Raw genomic sequence first — 23,443 nt, 5'->3', positions numbered from 1 at the left:
AATCACTTCTTTGTTCTAGCCTAATGTCAAACTGAAGCCCACCTCCTTGTCCTTGGAAAGTGTTATATTCCTGCCAGGCAGTTCATTTCCTTATCCTTTGCATAGTAAGCTTATGAATTTAAAGAATGCTGCTCTGCTGATCATTGATGAGGCAGATACTGCTGATAAAATTACTCATGGTCTGAGATTAGTATTTCTATTTTGGTCAAGCTTCAACAATGGCATATATAGGTTGATCATGCTAGCCTTTTTTTTTTTTTTTTTGTCCTGGGAATACTTTTATTCCTGCCCATTGTGTTAAAGTTTGTCTTTAACAACATCAACATGTTGACAGCGAAAGTACATGGCTTGAACCTGAAAATGGACCCCCAGACAGAGTTATTAAATTAACAGGCTGGCAAGTCAAGGATGGGTAAAATTCTGCAGAGAGCCTTACCAACCTAAGACAGAAGTGTATTGCTTTTGATAATCCATATTCCACGACTGGTAAAGAAGGCATTTTTGTTAGAAAGATCTAAGACAGGCTCAGTCTTGTTTATGAAATAACGAAGGGAGAGAGGCAGAGAGCTTTTGGGGCTGCTTGGCAAGAATCCTTTCAACTCTTATCATACTGGAAACTGATCTTTGTTCTTGTAAGTAAACTGTGAAGAAATATACTATAGCATATTTTCATAGCCACAGTAGCTGAAGGAAGGGAGTGGAGCAGAGAGAAGAGAGAATTGCCTTGGTCAGCAGATCAATACTCCATTCCTTGCTACAAACTGATTTAACCGTAGTATCACCAGTGAAATGGATGTGTCATATTTTAAGCATATGTTCATTCAAACTTAAGCATGTTTATAATAGAACTGGGAAAAGAATACCAAAAATAATTTATTTTCTTATTATCAGTGAGTGACCTTTGTGCTGCATTAAGAACCAATATGTGACAGTAACATACTTTCTAATAAATGATATTCAGCACTCAGAGGAAGACACACTTTGGTACTAACATACACAAAACATGGTAATACCTGATATGAATTCAAAAATGTTCTAAGATACTGAGCATCCAAATATTTTACTTTCAAGAATATTTTTGTGGTATAAAATTGAGACAAAAAAGCACCAAAGGAGACAAGTACCTCGCATTTCAGGTGGCATTACAGAAATAGCATTATTTCATAATCAAAACCATTATTCTTTCAGTAAAAGAAATGGGCAGAAAGAATTCTCTAAGAGCCCTATTTCTCTCCATCTGAGCACTGAAAATCTTAGAGATGGGTTTTTCTGAGAGTTGGGTAAACATAGAAAGAAGTCATGAAATTATAATGCGGAGGAAAGTCACATAATACTCAGAAAAATACCAAAGAATAATGAAGAGAGCTACACATGCAAAAAAAAAAAAATACATGTTGCTTTTATAAGATTAGCATACATGTAGATTCTAATTTTTAAATTTCACTAATGATCACAAAGCTTGTAAATTTAAAAATAAGTCATTGCAATGAGATAGTCAGAAACACACTGAAATGTGGCAAAATCTACTTTTATACACATATTTAAAATATATCTAAAAACAGAGTTGTATATTAATAAAGTTTTCAGCTCCCTTATACTCTCATTTTACAGAATAAATTAGATGAATTTCTAGCTGAACAGTTTTAGTGAACAATAGGCATGGGTCTTTACACTATGTAAAGTCGGATCATAGCTGTAATCTTCCTTTAACTTAAAATATGTTTATAGATGGCTCTTTAATGACATATAATCTCACACTTATAATCTATGTACAGAGAGCTATTGTGTGCATATGGTACAACGCTATCACACAAAGCTAAACAAAACACTGAGCATCAAGCTTTGCAAAACCTACAACAGTTCCTGTCATTCTTCCCGAAGTAAGCAGCTGTTGCCATGGTGAGAACCTGACTGAGATACAAGTTGCTAGTATTTCAAAAATCCTCTATGTGCCCAGAAAAACTGAACGCTCTCAAAGGATTTACCAGCTGCATAAATACATTCTCTGCGTGGAATAACTATGCAGTATTTAACAGAGGATTCTGTATTCAAAGGTACCTATTAAAGTTTCATCGTAATTGTGATAACATAACAGTCACCATTAGAAGGATAGAATGTAGCAAGACTGAAAGGAGCACGCGTCTAAGAGGGCTGGATGGCATGTAACACATTAGAATTGAAATTCAGTATTAAAGGAAAATATGATGGATGCTTCAAGAGAGGTCACAAAATATAGCTTGTTCAAAGACTAACAAGATGATTAGTATGGAGGGATAAGGAAACAAATGCAGAAGAGATAGTGCCATAAGGGAAAATCTTCAGGAGGTGGGGACTGAAGGATCTGGATGAGCTCGATGAGTCAGAATGTGATCCCTTGAGATTAACTTAGGTATCCAAAGCGTGGGGCCCTCACTGTGCAATCAGTTGAATATACATGTATGCAGAGCAAAATAGGAGCCCAGAGAGTGAAGCTCCAGAATCAGGCACAGCCTCATTTTCACAGTCAAGCAGAAGCCCAAATCTCTGAGCCAATAATTAAAACTTGTTACTCAAGTTTTAAGTTTGGTCACTACTTCTTATACATGCACATTAATTGATTCTGTTAAAGCTTTAAACGAATGAGTGGTATCTACTGCTCAGATGGTAATGGCTAAGAAAGAACTTGCCTCTGTAGGCATAGATTTTCCAAAACCTACTTTCATAATGGTTCTAAATTCTTCAACCTCCCTTCTATCCTTCTGACCAAAGGTAGGAGAGAAAGATAGTTAATAAGACAAGGGGAATGTGTATCTGTTTATAAGTAGTTTTTTGGAGTGATTTCAATCTTCCTTGTCAGGGTATCAGTTATCCAGTCCAAAATATCAAACATGAATCAGTAGCAGCAGTCCAGTCCAATCTGAAAACACAAAACAGGACTCAGAAGCTGAGGCTCCATTCAGAGGAAACTGTGAGGTTCCATCAAATTGTTACAAGTCCACAGATGTGACAAGAAGCAGCCAGAGTACCACAAGATGTTCCTTCATGCTGATTCTCTCTACAAAGTCATGACAAATGAAAAGCAGTGAACACCAGCAAAGCATTGCAAAGCAAACCAATACAAGAGCCTCATTTACGGCCCATTGGGTTCTACTTATATTCTTTACAGGCATCACGTGTCCTCTCAGGTGTCCGCCTCAGCAAAGCATCCTTTCATAAGACAACTTCCAGAAAAATACCACATAACACAACTGGATCTCCAAAGGAACCAGAAATTTCTGCTTCATGCTTCTTTGAATATTTTATAGGCACTTTACAATGACTACCGTGTTGTGTTTTCTCAGAGCATGTCAAAGTCAGGCTCCTAATGTTGATGATATATTGGAGCCTGGATCTCTTCCAGATGGGACACTGGTTTCTTTGAAAAATTGTTGTTGGTGTTCTCCTATTGATAATACCCCATGATGCCCCCTCATGACAAGAAATTACCACAGCAGGCACTATTCTTATCTGTGTTTGTCTGAGTGTGTCCTGTTAACCGTTAGAATCAAACTCAGTTTTCTCTAACTCTCTACTGTTGGATCCAACCAGGAATATGCAAACATCTCATCAAAATTTCCATAGTTTCTCATTTCCAGCCATTCATTGCTTTACAGGTTGAAACCAAAACTTTGTTTATTGTTCTTGAATTCTTCCTTACCTAAACCAATGCATGTTTTTTCCAGTGTGGGATCTGAGTGACTCTGAAGCCCTGTGTTGTGTTCACATAGTCCTTCTCAGGTGCCTTCGGCAAGGTTAGCAGGCCAGTTATGCTTCTTAAGGTTTTTCTTCTGATTTTGCCTAACTAATGCTTGAAGTTTCTTGCTGTTCAATTTGAACTCTGCTGTTCACCTGTTCTATGGATTACCTTTGCAACAGAATGATTTTAACTACATAAATCACGTATGTGGCCACATAAAATAGTGACTTATTTGCTGTAATATATTTCCCTGACACAGGTACTAACAGGCACTGTGTTCACCTGTTTGTACAAACAGAATATCCTTTACTGTTTAATGTTTATAAGACATTGAAATTCTCTTACTGTCAGTATGGTCTGGTCTGCATTGGTCCATTTATGTGTATCTATCTGATAGGAAAATACCCATTTCCTGTTTAGCTAATGGCTATTCTCATGGTTTTTCAATGTCGTTGAATAAATGTGGAAAAATGAGTGTCCAAATGCTTTCCATGACACAAAATATTCTATATTCTCAAAAGTAAAATTTAAAAAACTGCTTTATTCCTCCTTTTAAGATGAGAGAAAATCCAAGTGTCAAATATGGTGAAAAATTGAATGATACTTTAAAAATAGTATAAACACACACACACACGCACACACACACACATAAACACACACACACCCTAGTGGGTAAAACCACATCTATATTGTAGAGAAGATTGTATCTGTGACTTTACAAAATGTTGCCATATTTTCAAAATTAAACATTGTTCATAGCTTCCAAATTTTATAATTGGCATCCATACTGTCATTCATTTACACATAGTAAGCATGCCAAGAGAGAGGAAAAGCAGAGTGCAGGGAAGATAAAAGAAACATAGATTTTTCTACTTAAAAGAAATATACTTAGAAACAGTTTATGGATCCATACTTAACAAATTTTTACTTAATTTTAATGTAAGAGGCGATTTATTCTTCTTTCATTTAATGCATGTATTCAGTGCATTTTACAATGTTCACCCCACGACAGTCCCTGAATATACCTCCATTCCTTCCAAATTGTTTTTCTATCAGTTTTCTGTTTTGTTATAGTTATTGTTCTCTTTTCTTGTTACTACAACCTACTGAGTCCAATTAATGCTTACCTTATGCCCATGGGTGTGGATCATTCACTTGAACATGAAAACCAGTGGCCACATTGGCACAGAACACTAGCTCACTGTGGTGGTTCAAATAGGTATGGCCCCCACGGACTCATGTGTTTGAAAACTTGGCCATAAGGAATGGCACTATAAGTAGGTGTAGCCTTGTTGGGGTAGGTGTAACCTTGTTAGTGGAAGTGTGTCACTGAAGAGGTGTGTCTTTGAGATCTTAAATGCTCAAGCTATGCCCAGTGAGAAACACATCCAGTCTCCTCCTTGCTGCTTGTGGATCAAGATGGAAATCTTGGGTCTTCCTACACCAGATCTGCCTGCAAGATGCCATGCTTCTTACCACCATGGACTGAAGTTTTGAAACTGTAAGCCAGCTTCAATTAACTGATTTCCTTTATAAGAGTTGCTTTGGTCATGGTGTCTCTTCACAGCAATGGAATCCAAACTAAGACACTTACCTTCCCCCAGGAGTTATCAACAGCCAATTGCTTACAGAGATCATCACAGCTGCTGTTTGTTAACATCTATGACCATGTCCAGAAGACAGCATGTCATAGCAGTTTTTCTAATGTTCCAGATCGTACGTTACTTCTGCCCACTCTTCCATGAAACTGCTGTTTCTGACCTAAGGAGAGAGACTGATATAAATGTCTCACTTATAGTTGATAATTGAGGATCATCATAAAAATAAACAAATAAACAAAAACAAGCAAACGAACAAAAAAAACAGTGACTAATAGTCTATTGATGAAAATTATTGTTGGTTTGTAGACATTTCGTATAAATTTTAAACATAAAAAAACATTTTTAGGAATTATATGTATGAAAAAATAGACAAAATTCAGTCATTAACCAATAGATGTTGCTGTAGAGGGCCAGGAAAATTCAGAAAATAATATGTGTAGATTATTGTATACTATGCATGATAATATACACAGACCAAAAAGAAACAGGAAAAAAGGAGAGAACCATGCATGAAATCTATTAGATAAAATCTTTGAACACAGGATAATAATCCTGATAGGAGATGAGGAAGGCTTCTAGACTTTGAGAAGATGTTGAAAGAGCTCTTCAAATATAAGGAAAACCTGCAAAAATGAAATCAAAGTTCTCAATAACTCTACAGCAGTGAAACTTGAATGAAAACTACTGGAAAAGCTTAATTATCACAGCATTGAAAGATGAAGGAAGAGAAAGATTAAAATATTTCTAGATCTTAATTTTCCAGGAGTAAATGATCAGTCAGAATGCTTACATAGACACAGATATGATAGCGCGAAGAAGAAGAAGAAGCTATTACCAGGTCTCTACAGAGTGTAAAGAAAGCAAGTACTAGAGTGGAATTATACTCCAAGCAAAGGAGCATGTCCTTTAAAAACTAAGAGAAAATAGACTGTAGGGTTGTGTGTCCTGTGTCTGCTCTGCTGAAGAACTGAAAATAGTAGCAACAATCCAACAAAAGTCTCTTGCCTTTGGGCTAAAAATATGCACAAGATTGAAATACGTGGTAACAGCACAACTTGTGCTGAGTTGAGTAGAGTTAAATGATGCAAGAGTTGCTCATGCCATATTTGTTATAAATCATACAGGGCACATGGAATCTGATTATCCTTTGTGCCATGAAGCAAGAGAATTTTGATAGAATTTGTCTCTGGTGTAACTGAGGACAGACAAATTAAAACCAGCTATGGTTTGTTGGCAACACTACATTTATCATAGTATCACAGTCACATGTCCTTTATTTGTTTTTTTGTTTTGTTTTTGTTTTTTGGAGAAAACTAAAATATATGTGGGCACATGAAAGAGGTACCATGTTTTGGAGAAAGAGTGGATGGGATTTCTTCACTGAACTCCTTGCCTCTTCTTTACTGTTTGTCTACTTTCCTTGAGACTTAGAGCTGAGTAAGAGAAATTTACATGCTAAACATACCTCCTTCTACATAACTACAATTACAACTGCTAAGTGTTTTTTATTATTATTACTGCTGTAATATTTGCAGGAATTTAAAAAAATGTATTATTTATTGAACTAGACCAAATGTCATGCAAACAAAGAGCTAGTAACAACCTACAGTTTATTTGCTTGAACTAGAAAATCTTTCTCTATAGAGACGAGTTTAATGTGAGATACTGGCAAAGAATTCTTAGTGAACTTATTTGCTCATTTTGACTCTCTATACTAGCAACCATATTTCAAGTTTATAGCTCTTCTTTGAAATGAAGGAAGTTTGGAGAAAGAAAGAGCTTTGTTTGACAATGACTATGTTCTTTTTTACTGGGCTCCAATTTTTTTAAATGCATAGAGATGCATTAGTTTTAAAGACCTGTCAAAACCACTTTTTAAAAGGGGCAATTAGACAATGACACATTACCAGAAAATGCATGTGTGTGTCTATAATGTGTTACATGAATATAGTAAAAATAGAATAAATGCTGAATATATTTAAATTAAAATCATCCACTAGTAGCTGGAGTTATGGCTTGGTGATTAAGACCACTGATTTTTCTTCCATAGGAGCTCTCTTGGTTCCCAGCATCCACAGGGTGATCCCAGAGGATCTGATACTTCCTTCTGTCCTTCCCAAGCTTGAATGGTATATAGATATTCATGCAGAAAGAAAACTCATATACTTAAAAATAAAAATATATAAATGTTTTAATGAAGCATCCACTGTATGAAACATGTGCACTTTAATTTAGGAAAGTCAATATGGGAAAAGGTTACCTGGCATCATCATCATCATTATCATCATCATCATCATCATTCAGGATGACCAATATTATATTCTATTATATAGTAAACCTCCCAAATTCTCTAATAGTTACCCCATATCTCATAGACTTGAAAGCATTTAATTAGTGCATATCTGACTAAAATGCATTTAAATTTTTAAACGTTTCTCAGGAAACATTGGCTAAATTATTCTATTGTTTCCCAAATTAAGACCAACCAAAACAATTCCTTTCTCATTGAGGAATAAGTTGGAAGGTGCTGTAATGAACACGTTTTAGTGGCTTTTACATCCGACAATAGAATGCAAACTGTCATCTTTGTTTTCCCCATTGATTTCTACTGTGAATAAAGGATTCAGAAATCTCCAGCCTCACCTTGTACACTGGGTTCTCCCTGTATTTGCCTTCCTTCATGCTGCAGAATGGAAACTCTGTGTTTTATAGGATTCATCTTGAGAGACTGTAGACATTTGTGTAATGAGGGAACTAGATGCCCTCTGTTCCCCTTTCCCCATTTGGTCAGGGAAACTTTTTTTTCTCAGCCTACAGATCCAATTGATAAGTGGAAAGAAATGAGTTTACACCACGTGTCAGTGACATCATCACATATGTGGATTTATATGTGAAGTGTTTTGGACTACAAACATGTTCCATGGGAATAATACCTAGATACTACCAACAAATACAGAGGAGGGAATAGGAACAGAGAACATAAGTCACCTGGCTCTCTTTGAGCTTTTATCTCTGGGACCAGAAGCAATAACCTCTCCTCAGATAAACATAGAGACTTAGAAAATACAATCAGTATGCCCTAAGCTCAAAATATACACATCATGTGACATGTTTGCAGTATCATAAAGTTATAGGTCCGTGAGATGATGGGTGGACATGAGTTGAAAATGTCACTGTAAAAATAGAGGTATCAAATACCCTGATATAACCCACAGACCCAAAGAAGTTAAACAAGAAGGAAGGCCCAAACAAGGATGCATGAATCTCACTTCTAAGGGGAAACAAAAGAGTCATAGGAGGCAGATAGAGGGAGGGAAATGGGTGTGGGGGAGGGAAGTAGGGGTAGTCAAGATCAGGTGTAGGGAGAGACAGGAGAGAAGCCCAAAGGGTCAGGAGAATGAATGAAAATCTACAGCTGCAGGGGATGGGAGGAGGGGAGAATCTCTAGGAAGACCTAGAGATTTAAGATTGGGAAGGTTCCCAATAGTGAATGCTGGTGACCTTAGGGAAGATGCCTAACAGTCGAATCATGGAACTTGAAGAGACCACCTCTTGTAGCCAGGCAGAAACTCTCTCCCCCAACCAGGGGAAGAATAAGGAAATCAACCCACCCACAAAACTTCAACCCAAAACATGTCCTGTCTAAAAAACTACAGGAATGGACCAAAGACCAACCAGTAACTGGCCCAATTTGAATCCCATCCCATAAACAATCACCAATCCTTTAAATTATTTACGATACTGTTTTACGATTGCAGCCAGGAGCCTAGCAGCAGATGAATGGAACAAATGTAGATACACATAACTACACATTAAGTGGAGGTCAGGAACACTTATGGAAGGGATGAGGAAGGATCAAAGGCCCTGAAGTAGATAGGAACCCCACAGGAAGACCAAAAGAGTTAAAAAATAAATAAATAAACTGGAACCCTGGGAGCTTTGAGAATCTGAGCCACGAACAGGGACATACAGGGTCTGGAATGAGACCCCACATATATGTAGCAGTCAGGAAGCTCAGTCTTTATGGCTGTCTTGTCTGGTCTGAGTGGGAAAGGATGTGTCTAATCAGGCTGAGACTTGATGAGCCAGACTGGGGAGATACCCATGGGGGTCTTACTCTCTCAGAAGAGAAGGAGAGGTATATGGGAGAAGAGAGTCTGTGAGGGAGGGACATGGAGGGAGAGTAGCTTTTGGGATGTTAATTCATTAATTAATAAAAAAAACAACAACAACAACAAAAAAAGGCCTGGCTTTCTGCATCAGGGTATTTGACTCTGGCAATGGGCAATAGGAACAGCCAAGCAAGAGACAGATATTACAAAGGAAAGAAAATGAAGTGGGAGTGTCATAACTGGGGCCCTGCCAAAGCAGGAAGTACATCTATCCATCATACATCATATACATACATGTCTCATAAATCCAGAGTTGAAATCTAAGTCTCCTAACACTTTAGACTGAACCTGCAAAGGAACATCATGTCTATAATGCACATGTATGGAAACACACATGTTTGTTTTTGATCTTCTTCTCACACTTGATTTTTCCCCCTCCATTTTAAAAGGTAACAGAAAGCAGATGTAAATATATGGCTGTATCTCTGAACCATAACTGGTTCTTGATGTTTCTGTGACTGTATGCATTACATTTTATACAATGGAAAATTTTCACAAATGTCTCTGCAATGTTAGAGAGCAATGACTCATTTCTGAAGGAGAAGGTGAAGTTCAGAGAAGATCACCTGAATCTGATATCACTGACATCAACCTTTAGGGTTTGAGAAGTGACTGGGCTGGTAGACCATTCTGTTTAGCAAGAAGCTATAGTTGTTGTTGGGTTTTTTGTTTGTTTGTTTTGTTTTGTTTTGTTGTTGTTTTTTTGGTCTTAGTAATGAGTTGCTTGAATAATGATTATATTGATGGCATGGAAACAATCTCATGTTGTAATAAGAGTAATAATTTAATAAATTTAACACTAACAACTAAATAAAAGACACAAAAATATTTTCAGAGAATAACGTTCTTAATACTTTTAGAAAGGGCATTTGTACTAAAAAAATATGTCATAAGCATTGATATAGAAGGTTAGCTTCCAAAATATCCAGAAAAATTAGAGTTTGAAAAGAATTGTTATTGATACTTGGTCTTAGTGCCTGGAAAAAATATGTGATCTCCATAGTTCACTTTATTTTAAACTCCTACATTTTATATTGAAGATTTGCTTTTATAGCCTTCATACAATTTAATATTCTAACCAGATTGAGTCAATCTGGCTTCATTCTGGTTCCTACTCAATTGCTCTGCCTGGCTCCATACTAATTTTGCCAATATGTTGCAATCTTCTGTCTCAGTCTCACTCTCTGCCTCATTCTGCCTTCATCTGGGTCTAGCTTGTTTTCTCTGTAATCTTTCTATAACTGGCCCAGTAAAATTGCCATACAAAATGTAACCATACACAGACCATACACCCTTCTCTCAAGTTGCTCTTAGGTATCCTCTCCTCCTTTGCCATTCTTGAGAGAATTGGGTGGGTGTATCTAATCTCTGACTTATTCTGTCAAATCTTTCTCTGATTCATCACTTTGTCTGCCTTCATTTAGTTGTGACTTTCAAACATGGATGCTTCCTTCTACAAACTAACTTTACCTCTATTGTTAGGGATTAAATGTATGTACTATGGGCATGTCTGTATTCCAGCCCAGATCCTACTGTAATCCAGGGTGTGTCTATATTCAAACAAGATCATATAGACCTAGGAAGTCTTTGGATGTGATTTCTTGGCAGAGCAGCCATGTTTTTGGATTATAATTCCTATATACATAACCATATTCCAAGAGCACCACATTCTCCCAACACTTGCCTCACCCTTAGGATCCATTAGATCACACCATGCTTTCACACTGGATACTCTTCAGTCACTACACTTGACTTAAAGTCAGATGGGCCACCTGTGCTGCTCTCCCCAGCCACATATATTCAGACCACACAGGCTCTTCAGCTGCTTACCAGGTACATCTATCATCTACTTCTTAGTTACAAATTTATTTTGCTTCATGCTAGTTTAGAAAATTCACGTTGAAAGTCTTCTCTAAAGCAGCCCCAACTGACTCAGATCCATGCAGCAGCTGCTACAGTTACCATGATCTTGCTGTATTTGCTTGCCCAACCACAGGTCATCTTTTTGTGCATGTCAGAACCTAAGACATTATGATAAGATCATTCTAACCTCAATTTTTTCATGTTACATTATCTCTCTAATTATGAATTAAACTTTATGTAAAACATAATTGCTAGACTGTGGTTTATTGCTTTGATAATTGTCAATGCTTTTAGCTAATTGACCTGAAAACATTATCTATTGTGATGGATAATATCTGGATAATTATAAATTAACAGTGTGGGATATTATTTCTTTTAATTTTTATTTATTCATAAAATATACTACATGAAAATATTGAAAATAATGCAAAGTTTTAAAGAACTTTTACAATTTAGAGATCATTTATAAAATGGAGTTTATATACAATTTTTACATTTTAATGAATGTATGCAAATATAGCATCTAAATTATTCAAAAATAAAGAAATATTAACAGTGATCTTAAATACATGTTGAATTATTCATTGTGTTAGAAGGGACTGATTTCTGACTGTCCACAATGTGTAAGCCAATGTAAATTCTATTAAGTTGCTTATTCCTTTGTCAGGAACATATTTTTTCAGTTCTTATTAATTTCCTGAATCCATAAGGAATGCTATCTTTTCTTTCTTTTTATAAAATAAGATTTCATTTGAAATATAATTACTTCAATTAACCACCTTTCTTCCCTCCAACCCCTCCTAGGTAACCTTTCTCAACCCATGCCATGTCCTATTGCAATTTTTATGTGAATTGTATTCTTTTTTACTATTATTGTTGCACAAATACATGTGTGCATGTATGTATATACACAATATATGTATATGTACATATAATGTGTAAATACACCAAAGTATAATACACACACAACACATACACACACAAATCCATTTTTGTTGTTCATATGTATGTGTTTTCAAAGCTGACAACTTTACATTGGTCAACTTGTAAGGGGACTCATCCCAGATAGAGGGTGATTGTTTTCTAGTAGTTACTAGTTGCCCGTAGTTCTTTGTCTATGAGTGCAATCTCACAAAAATTTTCCTTTATGCATTAACATGTCTATTAATATTGCCATTGTTTCTCATTATTTAGGCATTCATTTTTATTGGATATTTTATTAATTTAAATTTCAGATTTTATCCCTTTTCCTCATCCTCCCCCACCAGGATCCCCCTATCCCACCCCCTCCTCCTCTTTGGTTTTATACCATTTTAATTACATGCAAGTATTAAAGTCAGTTCTAGGTTGAGGAACTAGCAACACAATAGGTGCAAATAAGGAACAAGCAAGACAATAAACACAAATAGTCAAGGAACAAGCAAGACAATAAACAGAAATAGTAAGAGAACAAGCAAGGCAATAAACAAAGTTCCATGAACAGTCCCATGATCACTATTTGTAAGGAATTATCAGGATGACCAAAATATCTGAGCCTATTTCCCTGTCCTAGCCCAAAGTCATTTTTATGTCTGAAGCCTACTTCTTTGTTCTAGCCTAAAATTTAGATTCCTGCCTAAAATTACTTCTTTATTCTAGCCTAATAGCAGATTCCTGCCTGAAACCCACTTCCTTGTCCTTGTCCACATAAAAGTAGTTGTTTATGATAAAAATATAAATACAAATGACCATGGATATTTAGCTGAAAATATGTCAGTAATAGTTACGTTAAAACATGGAAGAGGTGACAGAAGATGTGAAAGTCAAGACAGCATCTGCTGCCTGACTGTTCCCTGGATTACTCACTGAAGGAATGTACCTGTCCATGGGGGTTGGAGGTGAGGTGGCATAGATGAGAAACACCACAGCAAGCTCATTTAAACACGTCTACAAGCTCCTTTAATACTCTCCACCTGTGCCCCATTGGTCCCAAGAAAGCATCTCTTCTCAACTGTGGGGCAGTGGGCAGTGAGAAGCATCTGAGTTCCTGGTCAAGTATAGGCCTCAAATCCTGGACCTTTAACGGTGACAGCAGGTGTTCAACTCTGCTCAGGGGCCCTGGTTCTTTTCATTTAGCTTCAGCCCTCCACAGCCTCTCCCACAGAGAGGTCTATGGCCATCAGTCATGAGGAACAGTGCCTCAGGCTCTCCCACATGTAGATAAGATATCTCCAAGCTCTCAGACCAAGCCTATAGCAGTTATCTGCAGCCAGACCCTAACCCACCCTGAAACTGTATATAAGGACTCTTATTCAGGAGAATTAAAAGGTGTGTGGATGAATCATCCTGGTGTCCGAGAGTTTCTGTCTCAAGAGCTGTAACACTTGGGAAGAGATCTGCTTTCCAAGAACCTGCTTGGGACACCAAGCTGCCTCCTTGCCAGCTAGACAGCATTTTATTGGCCAAGCTTGGGCTGGCTCAGTGAGGAGAGACAGATGCAGCACCTGGGAGTGAGACAGCAGAGACTTGAGCAGAGGCAGTAGTGGAGGCAGGCAGTCTCCCCTCCCTGCTCGCACTCTGTCCCCTTGGCCTGGACCCTGCACCAGGCGAGGCCGAAGACCATTGTGGGAAGCCCTCCAGAATAGGCGACCCATACTCAACAGCACTTCCCTTTTGGTCTATACCAGCAATCTTTAGTCTCTCAGGTAGTCCTTAATTAGGTCCGCCTGCATGAGATGCCTTTGCAGCTGTGTAGCCTTGCTATATGTCCTTGCTATATGTTAGAGCATCTTCTGGGTATATGCCTAGGAGTGGTATAGCTGAATCCTCAGGTAATACTATATCAATTTTCTAAGGTACTGCAAGACTGCTTTTCAGAGTGGTTATACCAGCTTACAATCCCACCAACAATTAAAGAGTGTTCCTCTTTCTCCATATCCTTGCCAGCATCTGCTATCACCTGAGTTTTTGATCTTAGCCATTCTGACTGCTGTGAGGTAGAATCTCAGGGTTGTTCTGATTTGCATCTCCCTAATGACTAAAGATGTTGAACATTTATTTAGGTGCTTCTTGGCCATTCAATATTCCTCAGTTGAAAATTCTTTGTTGAGCTCTTTAACCTATTTTTTAATAGGATTATTTTATTGTCTGTAGTCTAATTTCTTAAGGGGCTTGAGGCCCCATGGGGAGAGCAACAATACCAACCAATGAGAGCCAGCCTGGGAACACACAAGGAGGGACTCATGGTTCCAGCTGTATGTGTAGTAGAGGATGGCCTTGTCAGGCATCAGTGGGAGAGGTAGGCATTCATTTCTAAGAAAAATATCTTCACAGCAGATTTCCTGGTATTCTGGCTCATACAATCTCGCCACCTTATCGCCCTCTATATTCTATGAACCATATATACAGGTGTTATGATATAGATGTATCCCTTGAAGGTGGGCTCCCCATGATCTGCTAACCTGTGCACTGTAAATTATGTTTCAATAATTAGTAAGGCAGAAATTATGATTCTTGTTCAAGATGTTGGTCTTAGAAACTACTTACCTATTTACACAATAAATAGCTACAAACTTATGACTTGCTAATCCAAGAAAAACAGGGAACACAAATGTGCCTCTTCCAAATACTTCTGTCGCTAGTCATGCCCTTTATCCCTTTAAGATTCGGTGGGATCCATCATAGCACTTGAACATAGCATTCCATCATTTTAATCTGGGAATTAGTGGCTCTCTGGTCATTCCCAAGTGTAGACTTTAAACTGACTCACTGAAAATGTAACTGTTGCATTCTCCTATGAAAGGATATGATTATCAGAAGAATTTTCAGGATATATTTTTCTCTGTTTCACTGAGGCTGACATTCTTCTGACACTCAACATTGACTCCACACATTTCTCGTCTGTTTTTGGAGTTTTGTTTTTACTGAGTTTCTCTTCAGCAGCACACTGATAATCAGATTACTACTGAAGTAGTAATAGAAAGCTCTGTTTTGTTAGCATCTGTGTTAGTGAATACTAGCATCTCCAAATCCTTTGGATTGTAAAAAATGTATGCCTTAGCCAGTGAAGTGGTAGGTTTTCATAATGTGCAATACTTTTCAGCATTGTGACCCAAATGATTCTGAGGCCTCTATCCTCACTCAGGTGAAATTACAATTCAGAAGGGTATGTGTCAAAATCTTACAAGAATGCAATTGCATCCCTGCACTTTTTTTCTACTTATGAAAAGCATTAAACTGGAAAGTAAGAGCCAGCATTACTCTTTGTAGAATGCTCAAACCTCTTTTGCTGAACATTTAGCCCCCTGGTGCCCTTAGAAGGTCTTCTGCAGCTAACCACCTTCATGCTTAGCTATTAAGTTGCTCCCATGAGAACATCACAGGAATTTGTAAAAGCATGCATCACTGTGGCTGAGAGTAAACACATAGCTTGGGGACAGAAGACAGTCTAGCTCCTTTAATACAAAAGAAAAGTCTCATTTGTCATCTTGCTGAAAATTACAGCTGTGAGAAGGTCAGAAGACAATTTGTTACATTTCATTTTTCTCCTTTCAGAATGTGGATTTCAGACATCAAAAACCTTGGTTTCCAGGATTAGAAGAAAAAGGTTTTACACATTGAATCATTTCCCATCCCCAAATTTTTACAATTAAAGCTAAAGAGAGGAACCCCACCTGAGTGAACTATATTGCTCTTACAATATGTAGGTAACTAAATGAATATTCTAGAGCCAGGCATAGAGTACCACCTAACGATACATGAATTGAGTAGGTCTAAATCCTTAGAATTTATAGTTACATAGTGTTAAAAATATGATAAATATTTGATATGTTGTAATGCTTAATCTGAAATTCCAAGCCATGAACATAGACATTGGTGATTTTGTTAACTAAATGTTAGAATGACATCTATGGTTAACATGAACAAAATATATGTTACTTAGTATTTGTTGAGAAATCCTTTTATTTTACTTTTCAAAATTAAAATTGTGATGTATTTGATTCAGTTTTTAAAATCATTCTATTTATAAATGCATTTGACTGTTCTAATTCACAACCACCATACTTTACAGTGTATCTATGAAAAGTTTGCTAGCAAAGCAAATGATTATTCTAAGATGTGCATGCCTAAACTATTATGAGGCTCTGGTCACATTGTCTACAGAAGATCCCTATGTACTTCTATTGTCCCATGTGTCTCCATTTTTAGGCAACTTACTTACTGTAAGCTGTTAATTAATTGATATTGAATTTATGGCCAACTGTAAGTTAGACCTGAATTGAAGCTTACCAAGGGTATATAATGCCCAAGCCATATATCACCTGTCTTGTTCTATACACAAAAAACAGTAAGCTATTCAGGTTAGAGGCTTTGTCACTATGATATTAGTAAATACTTCAGGCTGGCTAAAACCTGAGCATGTGAAAACACTTGCTACAGGCCAGACAACTTGGATTTCATTCTCTGAAAACACCAAGACTATGGAAGGTAAGAATCAACTCTTATCAATTCCTCTTGACTTTCACATGTGACATGAAGTCAACTCCCACCCTGCCCTAAGCATACACACACACACACACACACACACACACACACACACACACACAGAGAGAGAGTAAGCAAAATAATAATTCTAAAGTGTTAGTGTGAAAATCACCAAGGAAGATCACGGATGTGCAGCAGAATGCTGAATAAAGAGGTTGCATAAAGATTTTGGCTCACATGAGGCAGCTGAGGGAGAGGCACATTATATGAGGCTCTCCCTGCTATAAATGCGCTTCTGGAGCACCAAACAGCGTTCATTGGGCTATCTCTGCGTATATTTCCAAAGTGTCCAGGAAAACCCACAGGAATTGTTGTAGGTAACATATTTTACTATACAGACACATTTATAAATTTGGCCGTCCTGGTGACACACTGCTGTGAGAGCCAGCTTCTTTTGATATTTGATGAGTGAATTCAGACTTGAGTGACAGCAAAGTGGCTACAGCATTTGTCAGATCCTCTCTTAGGATTATATTTATAGATAAATTCTCCATAGCAACTGCTGATACGGTAGAACAATAAAGGTACAAGGTGTAATGCCTGTCAGCCAGTTATCTTAACTTCAGACAAATAAATTATTTTTTGCCCAAAGATTTATTTCCATATTTAAACACATATATTGACATCTGATAAGTGTTTGAAAATGACAAAATCTGAGTGGGCATAAACACCCGTAGGCAGGGCGGAGAGGCTCAATACATTTATCACAGTGTAGTCTTTTTCCCTTTCTCATGGACAGAGTTAGCTGCCACTCGGGAGAGTTATGACTTTCATCCCAATATCAGATCATGAAAAGCTCTGTTATGTGCACAGCTAGTAAGAGTGCTTACATTCCATAACCTTGTACATACATATTTCTGTTTCTTCTATTGAGTTAATTACAATGATAAATCAGTGAATTCTATTTAATCTTTTAAAACTCTATAAAAATGAGTTTCTAATATTGTCAGATATATCTCCCATCTTGATATTTATTACAGCAATCTGATACATTTTAATGTGTGTTCTATTTAATGGAATTTTTAAGGCATCACTTTTCTGTAATTTCATGTAGACATTATTTATTTCATAACACTATTATTTAGGTTTAATGGGCACCTTTGTTTATTTCCTTGACTTATGAATGCAAATCATATTGTATTCTAAGCCACATGTCGCTGTCTTTATCCTTAGAATTTTCAAGGATCATTTTAGATATACCATGCTAATCTAGATTCTGGACACATTTCTTAATTCTTTTAATCATTCCAAGAGAGTTCCTGACCTGAACCAGGTGCACAGAAAAACAGTGTCCTTATCGCTGGCATTGTCTGGTTAGACCTCACTGCTTCCTCAGTGTGGCAGATTTATCCACTATTCCACAATTTGGGTCTTATCCAGAAAATGTGTCACTCATAGAAATAATTCAGATAATCCTTCCCATGTATTTGGATGTTTTATTAAAATTATTAAAGATCTTATCATTGGAGAAGCAGTGGGGGCAAATGATGAGTAAAGGTCGGACACAAAGCTCGTGCTACTGATTTCTCCACATCCATTCAATGCTAGGGATACATGCATGTGTGATCTGCATGGACAGCAGACAATACACACATACATATCTATAAACATGGACCCCACCTCCCATAGTATATATATCCAAACACATTTACATGCACACTTCCACTACACAGTCATCTGCACACATATGTGCTCACTTAAACAACACATAAACACACACACACACACACACATACACACACACACACACTCACTCACTTATTCTTGTTGCTTAAACTCTGAGCTAAAAATACCAATGCCAGTGAAAGCAGGTGACAAAAATTCATGTCATAATGCAAGGTGTTTTATGGGGTCTTTTAGAATCCTTTCTAATCTCTGCCTGTGACCAGTACAAGTGAGGACATGATTGACTGAAATCGCATGAACATAGTTACAGCACATGTGACAAAGAAGCTACATATATCCTTGGGAGTTTGAAGAATAACCGAGGCTCAGTGCTGAGAAGAGACACATACATACCCGCTGTGAAAAAGCCTTGTCAATCCAGGGCTTTAGAAAGAGATGAGATGGTTTACTCAGAGGATATGCAGCAAAAACGGAAAAAAAACTATCATGAACTGAATAACAAATCTTTACCTCAGTGTCCTGTTTGTTTTCCCCATATTACCGCCATTATGCTGAAAATACAAATTATGGTAATAATAAAGGAAATTGAAATAATAATAAAAAACCTAACCCTAACCTTAAAAATTCTCCTCTCCTAAAGTCTCACCAAATTTAAACTGAGGATGCGCAAATAGGAGGAAGACTACATAAGCTGAGTAGAAAAAGGAGGTTAAAATATGTGTACACAGAGTTATGGGTACTGAACAATAAAATGGATGTAATCAAGCACTCAATATGTACATAGCCAAGGCCAACACATTACTATACTACTCAGGAGAGCTTTCCAGCATCTTCTAGTTTTGATATTTTGTAATCCACAATTTGTAGACATCTGCTTTTGGTCACAAAACTCTTTGATATTCATTGCCATGTGAAAGTGAACAATAGCATGACCACAGGAAGGTTTACATGCATTGTAGAAATGTTGCTTAAATTTTATAATTAAAGATTCTAGAGACACTCATGTATATATTGTCTATGTCCATACACAGTCACAGAAACAATAATTGAAGAAACTATTTCTTATTGTTATGACAGGCTTTTAAAGACAGCTACGAAACTATTTTTACTAAACTGTCATAGTGTATTACACTAAGAAATCATGAGAATCTCTCCACAGCCTTGTATTGCAAATGTTCTGTGGTGGTTATGCAGTTAAAGATAGAGATGGGGAAAGGATTGGAATAGGCAAGGTCATTTTGGTAGAGACCCATTTTTGAAGACTTGTGTGTTTTCAATATGGGTTAAAGGAAAAGGAAAGAGGTGCAGAAGACAAAGAGGAAAGGGAATAAGGGAAAAAACAAACTATAGATCCACCTAGGCACTTCTTGTAGTTTATTAGATGCCAGCATAACCCTGGATTTTGTTGAATAAAGTCTCAGCATTCAATTTTGTGGTTCCACATTTGAAGATAAGGTGTTTGTGGGTATATTTATGAATTTTGTGTTGGTTCACTTATTTACATAACAGATCTCCCTAACATGTCATAGTTATCTTGCTCACTGCATCCTTATCTTCAGTTATCAGATAAGATGAAAAATTTATTTCTTGAGGTTATAATCCCTCAGTAATTTTCAATTGTTGTTTATAAATATTCTTTACACATATTCAAAATTTAAAACTCAAAGTATTTAATTATTCTTTATAAATATTAAAAACCTATTTTGTAAGATATTCCAGCTGTCCTGTAGATGTGTTTTTAAAATCTCCTCTTAATAATAGACTGAGGTTCTTATGTATGTCTCCTTTTATCTTGTGTTGTATTTAAACACTTCAGTCACATAGACAGACAGATGATATATGGAAACATGGAATTAATATAAAAATTTCTTCTTTTTAGGTTCAAAAGTGCAATAGAATTTTGTGACTATGACTTACCCCGAATAGACTCTGAGATGAAAGACTTATATTAAGATTTGATGCTTTGTGTTCAAACTCATCTCTCCAATATTTTTTATTTTTGACATTTACTTTAATATACTGGTATCATCATTTTTTATCTCTCTTTTATCTTTAACGAATGCAATGGCATTATACACATCCCCACCACTATGGATTCCTGTCACTGATTTTTTTCAGACATACCACTTGAAACTCTAAGGTGAGATTCCTAGTGCTGAGATGTACTTTGGAACTTAGGTGTATTTATCAGCTTCTTCCTCATGAGTGGTAACCTCATTCTTCTCCTTCTGGTATCACAGTTTTACACTATGTTTTGCTAGAAACATTGTCCTTTACTTGTCAAGCGCTAAGGATACAAATGTCAGTGCTGGTAATTTCTTGTTTTCCTGTCATTAACTCATAATGCTGAAGTTGAGATTTAGAAGTCTTGAACAACTCTCTCTTAAATGTTCCAGATAGTTCTTTATCCTTTCCATAATTTACTTAATTTTTATTGACATCACATCCCAGTTGTATCCTCATCGCTCCTCTCTTCCAAATCCTTTCCTTACAAGTCTCTTCCCCTACTACCTCTTCCTCTACTTCTCAGAGAAGAAGAAAACCCCTTGGGTACCACTCTACCTAGGGACATCAAGTCCCAGCAGGACTAAGCACCTCCTCTCCCACTAAGGCCAAATCAGGAAGTCCATCTGGAGGAAGAGGTTCCAATGGTAGGCAACAGAATCAGAGATAGCTCCCTGCTCCAGTTGTTAGGGAGCCCACATGAAGACCAAGCTGCACTTCTGCTACAAATGTGTATGAGAGCTAGGTCCAGCCCATGCTTGCTCTTTGGTTGGTGGTTCAGTTTCTGTAAGCTCCCATGGACCCAGGTTAGTTTACCATGTAGGTCTTCCTGGGTTGTCCTAGTCCTTTCTAGATTGCTCAGTTCTACCCCCAACTCTTCTATAAGACTCCCCAAGCTTCTCCTGATGTGTGGCCCTGGGTCTCTGCATCTGTTTCTATTTGCCACTTGGTGAAGCCTCTCAGGAAAGAGTTATACTAAGTTCCTGTCTACAATCATAGCAGAATATCGTTAATAGTGTTAGGGATTGGCTCACTTTCATGGGATGGGTCTCAAGTTGGGCCAGTCATTTTTTGGCCATTTCCTCAGTCTCTGCTCCATCTTTACCACTGAACATCTTCTAGGCAGGACAAGCTTTGGGTTGAAGGTTTTGTGGGTTGATATCTCCCTCCTTCCATTGGAACTCCTGCTTGGCTACAGGAGGTGGCTACTTCTGTATCTCCTGCTGGTAGAAATCTCAGCTAATGTCACCCCCATAGACTTTCCATAACCTTCCGCATCCTAGGTCTACAGCTAGTCCCAAATATGCCTCCACTGACTTTCATTCTCACCCCCAGCCCTCCCCAAACTCCATCTTCCTCCATACCTGTTAGGTCTCCCCATACATCTCTTCACTCCTTCTCCCACCCAGTTTCCTTTCTCCGTCCATGTATGTTAACAATATTCCATACATGTCTTTTATGTCAACTTAACACAAGCTCAAGTCATCCAAGAGGAGGGAATCTCAGTTGAGAAGATGCCTCCATATGATCCAGGTATAGGACATTTTCTTAACTAGTGATTGACTGTAGAAAGCCCAGCCCAGTGTGAGTGATGCCATACCTGGGCTAACTTTCCTGGCACTATAACAAATCAGGTTGTAGAGCAGTCTAGTAAGCATCACTCTCCATGGTCTCTGCACCAGTTCCTGCCTCCAGGTTCCTGATCTACTTGAGTTCCTGTCCTGACTTCTCCCAGTGGTGAATAGTGAGGTGAAGGATAAGTTGAATGAGCCCTTCCCCTCACACAGCTACCCGACACACATGGGTTTTGATCATGGCTTGTCAGCATAGCAATAGAAACCATAGATAGGACACAGAGCACAACACTGTTGTTTCCTACTTACTCGTCACATAGTCACATAGCTACCAGTGTCACCTTTTAATACCTTGCGCCGTTCTTGTGATTTCTTTTGATCTCTTCTGCTTCGAAGATATTCAATTATTAAATGTGTGGATTGAAATGACATACAGATTTTTGGAAATCTTCCACTATTACATGCAATGTAAATATACACATTGTAGGCATTTCTTTCTTTTAATAATGTAACTTCATATATGTTCAGTGTTCTAAACTTATATTTCTTATCAGTTTTACAATGGTTAATGCAGTATGTCACTGTATGTAAATATTTAGTTCTGGAACATATTTTATATACCTTAAAACACAACACATAATTGTCAATTTAATTCCTTTCAATTAAAAATAAGTATTTGTGGTTTTTCGAGCATTTTTAAATTATTTTGTGCTTTAACTACTTATTCTGCTCAGAAGATGAAAATTACAGTATGTAAACTTTTGGTCTTTTGTGTTTTTCTGCCTGTTTGCCTGTATATAAGAACACTGAAAATCTGTAGCTCATATGTGTTTGTTTTTATATTGCCACTGGAACTGACAAATATTAAAATGCACTTCCACATCTCCAGTACATACTTTATTTATACATAATGAATTCATACACATGCTTGTGATTTAAGTCTTCATATTATGATTACATAATATTAGTAAATACCTAGACAGATGATAAGAATAATATAGATACATGATGCATAAGCAATAAGGTATAAATGAGACGATAGATGATAGATAATAGATGATACATAGCTAGATATTTTTATAAAATATATATAGATGTATAGATAGTAGGTAAAAAATAAACAGTGGAAACCCAGACCGATAATGAGAGATAGGTTTTAGAAGCTAATTTGACCAAATATTCCAAAACTCAATAAAATATTCACATGTATTGATAATGTGTTCTTCTGTATGAATTCATTATAATGAAACAACAAAGAATCATAGAAAACTACCAGCAACTTAAATGTTTCCTTAAGAAACTCTGGGCACAGGATGTTGTGTATTATTACAAACTGATACTATAATTTTGCTTAAATAACATTTG

The sequence above is a fragment of the Grammomys surdaster genome, unplaced genomic scaffold (assembly GCF_004785775.1).
Source record: "Grammomys surdaster isolate TR1022 unplaced genomic scaffold, NIH_TR_1.0 125996, whole genome shotgun sequence".
In the NCBI taxonomy this organism is placed as follows: domain Eukaryota; kingdom Metazoa; phylum Chordata; class Mammalia; order Rodentia; family Muridae; genus Grammomys; species Grammomys surdaster.
The sequence above is the reverse complement of the archived record's forward strand: the minus strand, read 5'-3'. Positions refer to the sequence as shown.